The sequence below is a fragment of the Theobroma cacao genome, chromosome 8 (genome assembly GCF_053813885.1).
Source record: "Theobroma cacao isolate CCN51 chromosome 8, ASM5381388v1, whole genome shotgun sequence".
NCBI lineage: Eukaryota > Viridiplantae > Streptophyta > Magnoliopsida > Malvales > Malvaceae > Theobroma > Theobroma cacao.
Genome location: NC_142646.1, coordinates 17,441,231 through 17,457,706, shown reverse-complemented (window position 1 = coordinate 17,457,706; position 16,476 = coordinate 17,441,231).

Here is a 16,476-nt window from a genome sequence, read left to right as displayed (position 1 = left end):
TAATCTCATAATAGATTTTAAGTTGAATTTTTTTACATTTATGGTTAAAACAGATTATAATTGAATGTTTACCTCGAGAAACGTGATGCAAAAACCATTCATTGAGAAGAAAACTTCTTTTATAGTCACTTATGCCTTCAAAAGCTTTGTTTCTTCCTTTAAATGGTTATATAATCTCATAATTGATTTTAAGTTGAATTTTTTTACATTTTTGGTTAAAACAGATTATAATTGAATATTTACCTCGAGAAACGTGATGCAAAAATCATTCATTGAGAAGAAAACTTCTTTTATAGTCACTTATGCCTTCACAAGCTTTGTTTTTCCCTTTAAATGGTTATATAATCTCATAATTGATTTTAAGTTGAATTTTTTTACATTTTTGGTTAAAACAGATTATAATTGAATGTTTACCTCGAGAATCTTGAAGCGAAAGCCATTCATTGAGAAGAAAACTTCTTTTATAGTCACTTATGCCTTCAAAAGCTTTGTTTCTCCCTTTAAATGGTTATATAATCTCATAATTGATTTTAAGTTGCATTTTTTTTACATTTTTGGTTAAAACAGATTATAATTTAATGTTTACCTCGAGAAACGTGATGCAAAAACCATTCATTGAGAAGAAAACTTCTTTTATAGTCACTTATGCCTTCAAAAGCTTTGTTTCTCCCTTTAAATGGTTATATAATCTCATAATTGATTTTAAGTTGCTTTTTTTTTACATTTTTGGTTAAAAAGATTATAATTGAATGTTTACCTCAAGAAACGTGATGTAAAAACCATTCATCGAGAAGAAAACTTCTTTTATAGTCACTTATGCCTTCAAAAGCTTTGTTTCTCCCTTTAAATGGTTATATAATCTCATAATTGATTTTAAGTTTCATTTTTTTTACATTTTTGGTTAAAACAGATTATAAATGAATGTTTACCTCGAGAAACGTGATGCAAAAACCATTCATTGAGAAGAAAACTTCTTTTATAGTCACTTATGCCTTCAAAAGCTTTGTTTCTCCCTTTAAATGGTTATATAATCTCATAATAGATTTTAAGTTGAATTTTTTTACATTTATGGTTAAAACAGATTATAATTGAATGTTTACCTCGAGAAATGTGACGCAAAAACCATTCATTGAGAAGAAACCTTCTTTTATAGTCACTTATGCCTTCAAAAGATTTGTTTCTCCCTTTAAATGGTTATATAATCTCATAATCGATTTTAAGTAGCGTTATTTTTACATTTTTGGTTAAAACAGATTATAATTGAATGTTTACCTTGAGAAACGTGATGCAAAAATCATTCATTGAGAAGAAAACTTCTTTTATAGACACTTATGCCTTCAAAAGCTTTGTTTCTCCCTTTAAATGGTTATATAATCTCATAATTGATTTTAAGTTGCTTTTTTTTTACATTTTTGGTTAAAACAGATTATAATTGAATGTTTACCTCGAGAAACGTGATGCAAAAACCATTCATTGGGAAGAAAACTTCTTTTATAGTCACTTATGCCTTCAAAAGCTTTGTTTCTCCCTTTAAATGGTTATATAATCTCATAATCGATTTTAAGTAGCGTTATTTTTACATTTTTGGTTAAAACAGATTATAATTGAATGTTTACCTTGAGAAACGTGATGCAAAAATCATTCATTGAGAAGAAAACTTCTTTTATAGACACTTATGCCTTCAAAAGCTTTGTTTCTCCCTTTAAATGGTTATATAATCTCATAATTGATTTTAAGTTGCTTTTTTTTTACATTTTTGGTTAAAACAGATTATAATTGAATGTTTACCTCGAGAAACGTGATGCAAAAACCATTCATTGAGAAGAAAACTTTTTTTATAGTCACTTATGCCTTCAAAAGCTTTATTTCTCCCTTTAAATGGTTATATAATCTCATAATTGATTTTAAGTTGAATTTTTTTACATTTTTGGTTAAAACAGATTATAATTGAATGTTTACCTCGAGAAACGTGATACAAAAATCATTCATTGAGAAGAAAACTTCTTTTATAGTCACTTATGCCTTCAAAATCTTTGTTTTTCCCTTTAAATGGTTATATAATCTCATAATTGATTTTAAGTTGCGTTTTTTTTATATTTTTGGTTAAAACAGATTATAATTTAATGTTTACCTCGAGAAACGTGATGCAAAAACCATTCATTGAGAAGAAAACTTCTTTTATAGTCACTTATGCCTTCAAAAGCTTTGTTTCTCCCTTTAAATGGTTATATAATCTCATAATTGATTTTAAGTTGAATTTTTTTACATTTTTGGTTAAAACAGATTATAATTGAATGTTTACCTCGAGAAACATGATGCAAAAACCATTCATTGAGAAGAAAACTTTTTTTATAGTCACTTATGCCTTCAAAAGCTTTGTTTCTCCCTTTAAATGGTTATATAATCTCATAATTGATTTTAAGTTGAATTTTTTTACATTTTTGGTTAAAACAGATTATAATTGAATGTTTACCTCGAGAAACGTGATGCAAAAACCATTCATTGAGAAGAAAACTTTTTTTATAGTCACTTATGCCTTCAAAAGCTTTGTTTCTCCCTTTAAATGGTTATATAATCTCATAATTGATTTTAAGTTGAATTTTTTTACATTTTTGGTTAAAACAGATTATAATTGAATGTTTACCTCGAGAAACGTGATGCAAAAACCATTCATTGAGAAGAAAACTTTTTTTATAGTCACTTATGCCTTCAAAAGCTTTGTTTCTCCCTTTAAATGGTTATATAATCTCATAATTGATTTTAAGTTGAATTTTTTTACATTTTTGGTTCAAACAGATTATAATTGAATGTTTACCTCGAGAAACGTGATGCAGAAGCCATTCATTGAGAAGAAAACTTCTTTTATAGTCACTTATGCCTTCAAAAGCTTTGTTTCTCCCTTTAAATGGTTATATAATCTCATAATAGATTTTAAGTTGAATTTTTTTACATTTATGGTTAAAACAGATTATAATTGAATGTTTACTTCGAGAAACGTGATGCAAAAACCATTCATTGAGAAGAAACCTTCTTTTATAGTCACTTATGCCTTCAAAAGATTTGTTTCTCCCTTTAAATGGTTATATAATCTCATAATCGATTTTAAGTAGCATTTTTTTTACATTTTTGGTTAAAACAGATTATAATTGAATGTTTACCTCGAGAAACGTGATGCAAAAACCATTCATTGAGAAGAAAACTTCTTTTATAGTCACTTATGCCTTCAAAAGATTTGTTTCTCCCTTTAAATGGTTATATAATCTCATAATTGATTTTAAGTTGAATTTTTTTACATTTTTGGTTAAAACAGATTATAATTGAATGTTTACCTCGAGAAACGTGATACAAAAATCATTCATTGAGAAGAAAACTTCTTTTATAGTCACTTATGCCTTCAAAAGCTTTGTTTCTCCCTTTAAATGGTTATATAATCTCATAATAGATTTTAAGTTGTGTTTTTTTATATTTATGGTTAAAACAGATTATAATTGAATGTTTACCTTGAGAAACGTGATGCAAAAACCATTCATTGAGAAGAAAACTTCTTTTATAGTCACTTATGCCTTCAAAAGCTTTGTTTCTTCCTTTAAATGGTTATATAATCTCATAATTGATTTTAAGTTGAATTTTTTTACATTTTTTGTGAAAACATATTATAATTGAATGTTTACCTCAAGAATCTTGAAGCGAAAGCCATTCATTGAGAAGAAAACTTCTTTTATAGTCACTTATGCCTTCAAAATCTTTGTTTTTCCCTTTAAATGGTTATATAATCTCATAATTGATTTTAAGTTGCGTTTTTTTTACATTTTTGGTTAAAACAGATTATAATTGAATGTTTACCTCGAGAAACGTGATGCAAAAACCATTCATTGAGAAGAAAACTTCTTTTATAGTCACTTATGCCTTCAAAAGCTTTGTTTGTCCCTTTAAATGGTTATATAATCTCATAATTGATTTTAAGTTGCTTTTTTTTTACATTTTTGGCTAAAACAGATTATAATTGAATGTGTGCCTCGAGAAACGTGATGCAAAAACCATTCATTGAGAAGAAAACTTCTTTTATAGTCACTTATGCCTTCAAAAGCTTTGTTTCTCCCTTTAAATGGTTATATAATCTCATAATTGATTTTAAGTTGAGTTTTTTTACATTTTTGATTAAAACAGATTATAATTGAATGTTTACCTCGAGAATCTTGAAGCGAAAGCCATTCATTGAGAAGAAAACTTCTTTTATAGTCACTTATGCCTTCAAAATCTTTGTTTTTCCCTTTAAATGGTTATATAATCTCATAATTGATTTTAAGTTGCGTTTTTTTTACATTTTTGGTTAAAACAGATTATAATTGAATGTTTACCTCGAGAAACGTGATGCAAAAACCATTCATTGAGAAGAAAACTTCTTTTATAGTCACTTATGCCTTCAAAAGCTTTGTTTCTCCCTTTAAATGGTTATATAATCTCATAATAGATTTTAAGTTGAATTTTTTTACATTTATGGTTAAAACAGATTATAATTGAATGTGTACCTCGAGAAACGTGATGCAAAAACCATTCATTGAGAAGAAAACTTCTTTTATAGTCACTTATGCCTTCAAAAGCTTTGTTTCTTCCTTTAAATGGTTATATAATCTCATAATTGATTTTAAGTTGAATTTTTTTACATTTTTGGTTAAAACAGATTATAATTGAATATTTACCTCGAGAAACGTGATGCAAAAATCATTCATTGAGAAGAAAACTTCTTTTATAGTCACTTATGCCTTCAAAAGCTTTGTTTTTCCCTTTAAATGGTTATATAATCTCATAATTGATTTTAAGTTGAATTTTTTTACATTTTTGGTTAAAACAGATTATAATTGAATGTTTACCTCGAGAATCTTGAAGCGAAAGCCATTCATTGAGAAGAAAACTTCTTTTATAGTCACTTATGCCTTCAAAAGCTTTGTTTCTCCCTTTAAATGGTTATATAATCTCATAATTGATTTTAAGTTGCATTTTTTTTACATTTTTGGTTAAAACAGATTATAATTTAATGTTTACCTCGAGAAACGTGATGCAAAAACCATTCATTGAGAAGAAAACTTCTTTTATAGTCACTTATGCCTTCAAAAGCTTTGTTTCTCCCTTTAAATGGTTATATAATCTCATAATTGATTTTAAGTTGCTTTTTTTTTACATTTTTGGTTAAAAAGATTATAATTGAATGTTTACCTCGAGAAACGTGATGTAAAAACCATTCATCGAGAAGAAAACTTCTTTTATAGTCACTTATGCCTTCAAAAGCTTTGTTTCTCCCTTTAAATGGTTATATAATCTCATAATTGATTTTAAGTTTCATTTTTTTTAAATTTTTGGTTAAAACAGATTATAAATGAATGTTTACCTCGAGAAACGTGATGCAAAAACCATTCATTGAGAAGAAAACTTCTTTTATAGTCACTTATGCCTTCAAAAGCTTTGTTTCTCCCTTTAAATGGTTATATAATCTCATAATAGATTTTAAGTTGAATTTTTTTACATTTATGGTTAAAACATATTATAATTGAATGTTTACCTCGAGAAATGTGACGCAAAAACCATTCATTGAGAAGAAACCTTCTTTTATAGTCACTTATGCCTTCAAAAGATTTGTTTCTCCCTTTAAATGGTTATATAATCTCATAATCGATTTTAAGTAGCGTTATTTTTACATTTTTGGTTAAAACAGATTATAATTGAATGTTTACCTTGAGAAACGTGATGCAAAAATCATTCATTGAGAAGAAAACTTCTTTTATAGACACTTATGCCTTCAAAAGCTTTGTTTCTCCCTTTAAATGGTTATATAATCTCATAATTGATTTTAAGTTGCTTTTTTTTTACATTTTTGGTTAAAACAGATTATAATTGAATGTTTACCTCGAGAAACGTGATGCAAAAACCATTCATTGAGAAGAAAACTTCTTTTATAGTCACTTATGCCTTCAAAAGCTTTATTTCTCCCTTTAAATGGTTATATAATCTCATAATTGATTTTAAGTTGAATTTTTTTACATTTTTGGTTAAAACAGATTATAATTGAATGTTTACCTCGAGAAACGTGATACAAAAATCATTCATTGAGAAGAAAACTTCTTTTATAGTCACTTATGCCTTCAAAATCTTTGTTTTTCCCTTTAAATGGTTATATAATCTCATAATTGATTTTAAGTTGCGTTTTTTTTATATTTTTGGTTAAAACAGATTATAATTGAATGTTTACCTCGAGAAACGTGATGCAAAAACCATTCATTGAGAAGAAAACTTCTTTTATAGTCACTTATGCCTTCAAAAGCTTTGTTTCTCCCTTTAAATGGTTATATAATCTCATAATTGATTTTAAGTTGAATTTTTTTACATTTTTGGTTAAAACAGATTATAATTGAATGTTTACCTCGAGAAACGTGATGCAAAAACCATTCATTGAGAAGAAAACTTTTTTTATAGTCACTTATGCCTTCAAAAGCTTTGTTTCTCCCTTTAAATGGTTATATAATCTCATAATTGATTTTAAGTTGAATTTTTTTACATTTTTGGTTCAAACAGATTATAATTGAATGTTTACCTTGAGAAACGTGATGCAAAAGCCATTCATTGAGAAGAAAACTTCTTTTATAGTCACTTATGCCTTCAAAAGCTTTGTTTCTCCCTTTAAATGGTTATATAATCTCATAATAGATTTTAAGTTGAATTTTTTTACATTTATGGTTAAAACAGATTATAATTGAATGTTTACTTCGAGAAACGTGATGCAAAAACCATTCATTGAGAAGAAACCTTCTTTTATAGTCACTTATGCCTTCAAAAGATTTGTTTCTCCCTTTAAATGGTTATATAATCTCATAATCGATTTTAAGTAGCATTTTTTTTACATTTTTGGTTAAAACAGATTATAATTGAATGTTTACCTCGAGAAACGTGATGCAAAAACCATTCATTGAGAAGAAAACTTCTTTTATAGTCACTTATGCCTTCAAAAGATTTGTTTCTCCCTTTAAATGGTTATATAATCTCATAATTGATTTTAAGTTGAATTTTTTTACATTTTTGGTTAAAACAGATTATAATTGAATGTTTACCTCGAGAAACGTGATACAAAAATCATTCATTGAGAAGAAAACTTCTTTTATAGTCACTTATGCCTTCAAAAGCTTTGTTTCTCCCTTTAAATGGTTATATAATCTCATAATAGATTTTAAGTTGTGTTTTTTTATATTTATGGTTAAAACAGATTATAATTGAATGTTTACCTCGAGAAACGTGATGCAAAAACCATTCATTGAGAAGAAAACTTCTTTTATAGTCACTTATGCCTTCAAAAGCTTTGTTTCTTCCTTTAAATGGTTATATAATCTCATAATTGATTTTAAGTTGAATTTTTTTACATTTTTTGTGAAAACATATTATAATTGAATGTTTACCTCAAGAATCTTGAAGCGAAAGCCATTCATTGAGAAGAAAACTTCTTTTATAGTCACTTATGCCTTCAAAATCTTTGTTTTTCCCTTTAAATGGTTATATAATCTCATAATTGATTTTAAGTTGCGTTTTTTTTACATTTTTGGTTAAAACAGATTATAATTGAATGTTTACCTCGAGAAACGTGATGCAAAAACCATTCATTGAGAAGAAAACTTCTTTTATAGTCACTTATGCCTTCAAAAGCTTTGTTTCTCCCTTTAAATGGTTATATAATCTCATAATTGATTTTAAGTTGCTTTTTTTTTACATTTTTGGCTAAAACAGATTATAATTGAATGTGTGCCTCGAGAAACGTGATGCAAAAACCATTCATTGAGAAGAAAACTTCTTTTATAGTCACTTATGCCTTCAAAAGCTTTGTTTCTCCCTTTAAATGGTTATATAATCTCATAATTGATTTTAAGTTGAGTTTTTTTACATTTTTGATTAAAACAGATTATAATTGAATGTTTACCTCCAGAATCTTGAAGCGAAAGCCATTCATTGAGAAGAAAACTTCTTTTATAGTCACTTATGCCTTCAAAAGCTTTGTTTCTCCCTTTAAATGGTTATATAATCTCATAATTGATTTTAAGTTGCTTTTTTTTTACATTTTTGGCTAAAACAGATTATAATTGAATGTGTGCCTCGAGAAACGTGATGCAAAAACCATTCATTGAGAAGAAAACTTCTTTTATAGTCACTTATGCCTTCAAAAGCTTTGTTTCTCCCTTTAAATGGTTATATAATCTCATAATTGATTTTAAGTTGAGTTTTTTTACATTTTTGATTAAAACAGATTATAATTGAATGTTTACCTCCAGAATCTTGAAGCGAAAGCCATTCATTGAGAAGAAAACTTCTTTTATAGTCACTTATGCCTTCAAAAGCTTTGTTTCTCCCTTTAAATGGTTATATAATCTCATAATTGATTTTAAGTTGCTTTTTTTTTACATTTTTGGCTAAAACAGATTATAATTGAATGTGTGCCTCGAGAAACGTGATGCAAAAACCATTCATTGAGAAGAAAACTTCTTTTATAGTCACTTATGCCTTCAAAAGCTTTGTTTCTCCCTTTAAATGGTTATATAATCTCATAATTGATTTTAAGTTGAGTTTTTTTACATTTTTGATTAAAACAGATTATAATTGAATGTTTACCTCGAGAATCTTGAAGCGAAAGCCATTCATTGAGAAGAAAACTTCTTTTATAGTCACTTATGCCTTCAAAAGCTTTGTTTCTCCCTTTAAATGGTTATATAATCTCATAATTGATTTTAAGTTGCTTTTTTTTTACATTTTTGGCTAAAACAGATTATAATTGAATGTGTGCCTCGAGAAACGTGATGCAAAAACCATTCATTGAGAAGAAAACTTCTTTTATAGTCACTTATGCCTTCAAAAGCTTTGTTTCTCCCTTTAAATGGTTATATAACCTCATAATTGATTTTAAGTTGTGTTTTTTTACATTTTTTGTTAAAACATATTATAATTGAATGTTTACCTCGAGAAACGTGATGCAAAAACCATTCATTGAGAAGAAAACTTCTTTTATTGTCACTTATGCCTTCAAAAGCTTTGTTTCTCCCTTTAAATGGTTATATAACCTCATAATTGATTTTAAGTTTAGTTTTTTTACATTTTTGGTTAAAACAGATTATAATTGAATGTTTACCTCGAGAAACGTGATGCAAAAACCATTCATTGAGAAGAAAACTTCTTTTATAGTCACTTATGCCTTCAAAAGCTTTGTTTCTCCCTTTAAATAGTTATATAATCTCATAATTGATTTTAAGTTGCGTTTTTTTTACATTTTTGGTTAAAACAGATTATAATTGAATGTTTACCTCGAGAAACGTGATGCAAAAACCATTCATTGAGAAGAAAACTTCTTTTATAGTCACTTATGCCTTCAAAAGCTTTGTTTCTCCCTTTAAATGGTTATATAATCTCATAATAGATTTTAAGTTAAATTTTTTTATATTTATGGTTAAAACAGATTATAATTGAATGTTTACCTCGAGAAACGTGATGCAAAAACCATTCATTGAGAAGAAAACTTCTTTTATAGTCACTTATGCCTTCAAAAGCTTTGTTTCTTCCTTTAAATGGTTATATAATCTCATAATTGATTTTAAGTTGAATTTTTTTACATTTTTTGTGAAAACATATTATAATTGAATGTTTACCTCAAGAATCTTGAAGCGAAAGCCATTCATTGAGAAGAAAACTTCTTTTATAGTCACTTATGCCTTCAAAATCTTTGTTTTTCCCTTTAAATGGTTATATAATCTCATAATTGATTTTAAGTTGCGTTTTTTTTACATTTTTGGTTAAAACAGATTATAATTGAATGTTTACCTCGAGAAACGTGATGCAAAAACCATTCATTGAGAAGAAAACTTCTTTTATAGTCACTTATGCTTTCAAAAGCTTTGTTTCTCCCTTTAAATGGTTATATAATCTCATAATTGATTTTATGTTGCGTTTTTTTTACATTTTTGGTTAAAACAGATTATAATTGAATGTTTACCTCAAGAAACGTGATGCAAAAACCATTCATTGAGAAGAAAACTTCTTTTATAGTCACTTATGCCTTCAAAAGATTTGTTTCTCCCTTTAAATGGTTATATAATCCCATAATTGATTTTAAGTTGAATTTTTTTACATTTTTGGTTAAAACAGATTATAATTGAATGTTTACCTCGAGAAACGTGATGCAAAAACCATTCATTGAGAAGAAAACTTCTTTTATAGTCACTTATGCCTTCAAAAGCTTTGTTTCTCCCTTTAAATGGTTATATAATCTCATAATTGATTTTATGTTGCGTTTTTTTTACATTTTTGGTTAAAACAGATTATAATTGAATGTTTACCTCGAGAAACGTGATGCAAAAACCATTCATTGAGAAGAAAACTTCTTTTATAGTCACTTATGCCTTCAAAAGATTTGTTTCTCCCTTTAAATGGTTATATAATCCCATAATTGATTTTAAGTTGAATTTTTTTACATTTTTGGTTAAAACAGATTATAATTGAATGTTTACCTCGAGAAACGTGATGCAAAAACCATTCATTGAGAAGAAAACTTCTTTTATAGTCACTTATGCCTTCAAAAGCTTTGTTTCTCCCTTTAAATGGTTATATAATCTCATAATTGATTTTAAGTTGCTTTTTTTTTACATTTTTGGCTAAAACAGATTATAATTGAATGTGTGCCTCGAGAAACGTGATGCAAAAACCATTCATTGAGAAGAAAACTTCTTTTATAGTCACTTATGCCTTCAAAAGCTTTGTTTCTCCCTTTAAATGGTTATATAACCTCATAATTGATTTTAAGTTGTGTTTTTTTACATTTTTTGTTAAAACATATTATAATTGAATGTTTACCTCGAGAAACGTGATGCAAAAACCATTCATTGAGAAGAAAACTTCTTTTATTGTCACTTATGCCTTCAAAAGCTTTGTTTCTCCCTTTAAATGGTTATATAACCTCATAATTGATTTTAAGTTTAGTTTTTTTACATTTTTGGTTAAAACAGATTATAATTGAATGTTTACCTCGAGAAACGTGATGCAAAAACCATTCATTGAGAAGAAAACTTCTTTTATAGTCACTTATGCCTTCAAAAGCTTTGTTTCTCCCTTTAAATAGTTATATAATCTCATAATTGATTTTAAGTTGCGTTTTTTTTACATTTTTGGTTAAAACAGATTATAATTGAATGTTTACCTCGAGAAACGTGATGCAAAAACCATTCATTGAGAAGAAAACTTCTTTTATAGTCACTTATGCCTTCAAAAGCTTTGTTTCTCCCTTTAAATGGTTATATAATCTCATAATAGATTTTAAGTTGAATTTTTTTACATTTTTGGTTAAAACAGATTATAATTGAATGTTTACCTCGAGAAACGTGATGCAAAAACCATTCATTGAGAAGAAAACTTCTTTTATAGTCACTTATGCCTTCAAAAGCTTTGTTTCTTCCTTTAAATGGTTATATAATCTCATAATTGATTTTAAGTTGAATTTTTTTACATTTTTGGTTCAAACAGATTATAATTGAATGTTTACCTCGAGAAACATGATGCAAAAACCATTCATTGAGAAGAAAATTTCTTTTATAGTCACTTATGCCTTCAAAAGCTTTGTTTCTCCCTTTAAATGGTTATATAATCTCATAATAGATTTTAAGTTGAATTTTTTTACATTTATGGTTAAAACAGATTATAATTGAATGTTTACCTCGAGAAACGTGATGCAAAAACCATTCATTGAGAAGAAAACTTCTTTTATAGTCACTTATGCCTTCAAAAGCTTTGTTTCTTCCTTTAAATGGTTATATAATCTCATAATTGATTTTAAGTTGAATTTTTTTACATTTTTGGTTAAAACAGATTATAATTGAATATTTACCTCGAGAAACGTGATGCAAAAATCATTCATTGAGAAGAAAACTTCTTTTATAGTCACTTATGCCTTCAAAAGCTTTGTTTTTCCCTTTAAATGGTTATATAATCTCATAATTGATTTTAAGTTGAATTTTTTTACATTTTTGGTTAAAACAGATTATAATTGAATGTTTACCTCGAGAATCTTGAAGCGAAAGCCATTCATTGAGAAGAAAACTTCTTTTATTGTCACTTATGCCTTCGAAAGCTTTGTTTCTCCCTTTAAATGGTTATATAATCTCATAATTGATTTTAAGTTGCGTTTTTTTTACATTTTTCGTTAAAACAGATTATAATTTAATGTTTACCTCGAGAAACGTGATGCAAAAACCATTCATTGAGAAGAAAACTTCTTTTATAGTCACTTATGCCTTCAAAAGCTTTGTTTTTCCCTTTAAATGGTTATATAATCTCATAATTGATTTTAAGTTGAATTTTTTTACATTTTTGGTTAAAACAGATTATAATTGAATGTTTACCTCGAGAATCTTGAAGCGAAAGCCATTCATTGAGAAAAAAACTTCTTTTATAGTCACTTATGCCTTCAAAAGCTTTGTTTCTCCCTTTAAATGGTTATATAATCTCATAATTGATTTTAAGTTGCGTTTTTTTTACATTTTTGGTTAAAACAGATTATAATTTAATGTTTACCTCGAGAAACGTGATGCAAAAACCATTCATTGAGAAGAAAACTTCTTTTATAGTCACTTATGCCTTCAAAAGCTTTGTTTCTTCCTTTAAATGGTTATATAATCTCATAATTGATTTTAAGTTGAATTTTTTTACATTTTTGGTTCAAACAGATTATAATTGAATGTTTACCTCGAGAAACGTGATGCAAAAATCATTCATTGAGAAGAAAACTTCTTTTATAGTCACTTATGCCTTCAAAAGCTTTGTTTCTCCCTTTAAATGGTTATATAATCTCATAATAGATTTTAAGTTGAATTTTTTTACATTTATGGTTAAAACAGATTATAATTGAATGTTTACCTCGAGAAACGTGATGCAAAAACCATTCATTGAGAAGAAAACTTCTTTTATAGTCACTTATGCCTTCAAAAGATTTGTTTTTCCCTTTAAATGGTTATATAATCTCATAATTGATTTTAAGTTGAATTTTTTTACATTTTTGGTTAAAACAGATTATAATTGAATGTTTACCTCGAGAATCTTGAAGCGAAAGCCATTCATTGAGAAGAAAACTTCTTTTATTGTCACTTATGCCTTCGAAAGCTTTGTTTCTCCCTTTAAATGGTTATATAATCTCATAATTGATTTTAAGTTGCGTTTTTTTTACATTTTTGGTTAAAACAGATTATAATTTAATGTTTACCTCGAGAAACGTGATGCAAAAACCATTCATTGAGAAGAAAACTTCTTTTATAGTCACTTATGCCTTCAAAAGCTTTGTTTTTCCCTTTAAATGGTTATATAATCTCATAATTGATTTTAAGTTGAATTTTTTTACATTTTTGGTTAAAACAGATTATAATTGAATGTTTACCTCGAGAATCTTGAAGCGAAAGCCATTCATTGAGAAAAAAACTTCTTTTATAGTCACTTATGCCTTCAAAAGCTTTGTTTCTCCCTTTAAATGGTTATATAATCTCATAATTGATTTTAAGTTGCGTTTTTTTTACATTTTTGGTTAAAACAGATTATAATTTAATGTTTACCTCGAGAAACGTGATGCAAAAACCATTCATTGAGAAGAAAACTTCTTTTATAGTCACTTATGCCTTCAAATGCTTTGTTTCTTCCTTTAAATGGTTATATAATCTCATAATTGATTTTAAGTTGAATTTTTTTACATTTTTGGTTCAAACAGATTATAATTGAATGTTTACCTCGAGAAACGTGATGCAAAAATCATTCATTGAGAAGAAAACTTCTTTTATAGTCACTTATGCCTTCAAAAGCTTTGTTTTTCCCTTTAAATGGTTATATAATCTCATAATTGATTTTAAGTTGAATTTTTTTACATTTTTGGTTAAAACAGATTATAATTGAATGTTTACCTCGAGAATCTTGAAGCGAAAGCCATTCATTGAGAAGAAAACTTCTTTTATAGTCACTTATGCCTTCAAAAGCTTTGTTTCTCCCTTTAAATGGTTATATAATCTCATAATTGATTTTAAGTTGCGTTTTTTTTACATTTTTGGTTAAAACAGATTATAATTGAATGTTTACCTCGAGAAACGTGATGCAAAAACCATTCATTGAGAAGAAAACTTCTTTTATAGTCACTTATGCCTTCAAAAGCTTTGTTTCTTCCTTTAAATGGTTATATAATCTCATAATTGATTTTAAGTTGAATTTTTTTACATTTTTGGTTCAAACAGATTATAATTGAATGTTTACCTCGAGAAACATGATGCAAAAACCATTCATTGAGAAGAAAATTTCTTTTATAGTCACTTATGCCTTCAAAAGCTTTGTTTCTCCCTTTAAATGGTTATATAATCTCATAATAGATTTTAAGTTGAATTTTTTTACATTTATGGTTAAAACAGATTATAATTGAATGTTTACCTCGAGAAACGTGATGCAAAAACCATTCATTGAGAAGAAAACTTCTTTTATAGTCACTTATGCCTTCAAAAGCTTTGTTTCTTCCTTTAAATGGTTATATAATCTCATAATTGATTTTAAGTTGAATTTTTTTACATTTTTGGTTAAAACAGATTATAATTGAATATTTACCTCGAGAAACGTGATGCAAAAATCATTCATTGAGAAGAAAACTTCTTTTATAGTCACTTATGCCTTCAAAAGCTTTGTTTTTCCCTTTAAATGGTTATATAATCTCATAATTGATTTTAAGTTGAATTTTTTTACATTTTTGGTTAAAACAGATTATAATTGAATGTTTACCTCGAGAATCTTGAAGCGAAAGCCATTCATTGAGAAGAAAACTTCTTTTATTGTCACTTATGCCTTCGAAAGCTTTGTTTCTCCCTTTAAATGGTTATATAATCTCATAATTGATTTTAAGTTGCGTTTTTTTTACATTTTTGGTTAAAACAGATTATAATTTAATGTTTACCTCGAGAAACGTGATGCAAAAACCATTCATTGAGAAGAAAACTTCTTTTATAGTCACTTATGCCTTCAAAAGCTTTGTTTTTCCCTTTAAATGGTTATATAATCTCATAATTGATTTTAAGTTGAATTTTTTTACATTTTTGGTTAAAACAGATTATAATTGAATGTTTACCTCGAGAATCTTGAAGCGAAAGCCATTCATTGAGAAAAAAACTTCTTTTATAGTCACTTATGCCTTCAAAAGCTTTGTTTCTCCCTTTAAATGGTTATATAATCTCATAATTGATTTTAAGTTGCGTTTTTTTTACATTTTTGGTTAAAACAGATTATAATTTAATGTTTACCTCGAGAAACGTGATGCAAAAACCATTCATTGAGAAGAAAACTTCTTTTATAGTCACTTATGCCTTCAAAAGCTTTGTTTCTTCCTTTAAATGGTTATATAATCTCATAATTGATTTTAAGTTGAATTTTTTTACATTTTTGGTTCAAACAGATTATAATTGAATGTTTACCTCGAGAAACGTGATGCAAAAATCATTCATTGAGAAGAAAACTTCTTTTATAGTCACTTATGCCTTCAAAAGCTTTGTTTCTCCCTTTAAATGGTTATATAATCTCATAATAGATTTTAAGTTGAATTTTTTTACATTTATGGTTAAAACAGATTATAATTGAATGTTTACCTCGAGAAACGTGATGCAAAAACCATTCATTGAGAAGAAAACTTCTTTTATAGTCACTTATGCCTTCAAAAGATTTGTTTTTCCCTTTAAATGGTTATATAATCTCATAATTGATTTTAAGTTGAATTTTTTTACATTTTTGGTTAAAACAGATTATAATTGAATGTTTACCTCGAGAATCTTGAAGCGAAAGCCATTCATTGAGAAGAAAACTTCTTTTATTGTCACTTATGCCTTCGAAAGCTTTGTTTCTCCCTTTAAATGGTTATATAATCTCATAATTGATTTTAAGTTGCGTTTTTTTTACATTTTTGGTTAAAACAGATTATAATTTAATGTTTACCTCGAGAAACGTGATGCAAAAACCATTCATTGAGAAGAAAACTTCTTTTATAGTCACTTATGCCTTCAAAAGCTTTGTTTTTCCCTTTAAATGGTTATATAATCTCATAATTGATTTTAAGTTGAATTTTTTTACATTTTTGGTTAAAACAGATTATAATTGAATGTTTACCTCGAGAATCTTGAAGCGAAAGCCATTCATTGAGAAAAAAACTTCTTTTATAGTCACTTATGCCTTCAAAAGCTTTGTTTCTCCCTTTAAATGGTTATATAATCTCATAATTGATTTTAAGTTGCGTTTTTTTTACATTTTTGGTTAAAACAGATTATAATTTAATGTTTACCTCGAGAAACGTGATGCAAAAACCATTCATTGAGAAGAAAACTTCTTTTATAGTCACTTATGCCTTCAAATGCTTTGTTTCTTCCTTTAAATGGTTATATAATCTCATAATTGATTTTAAGT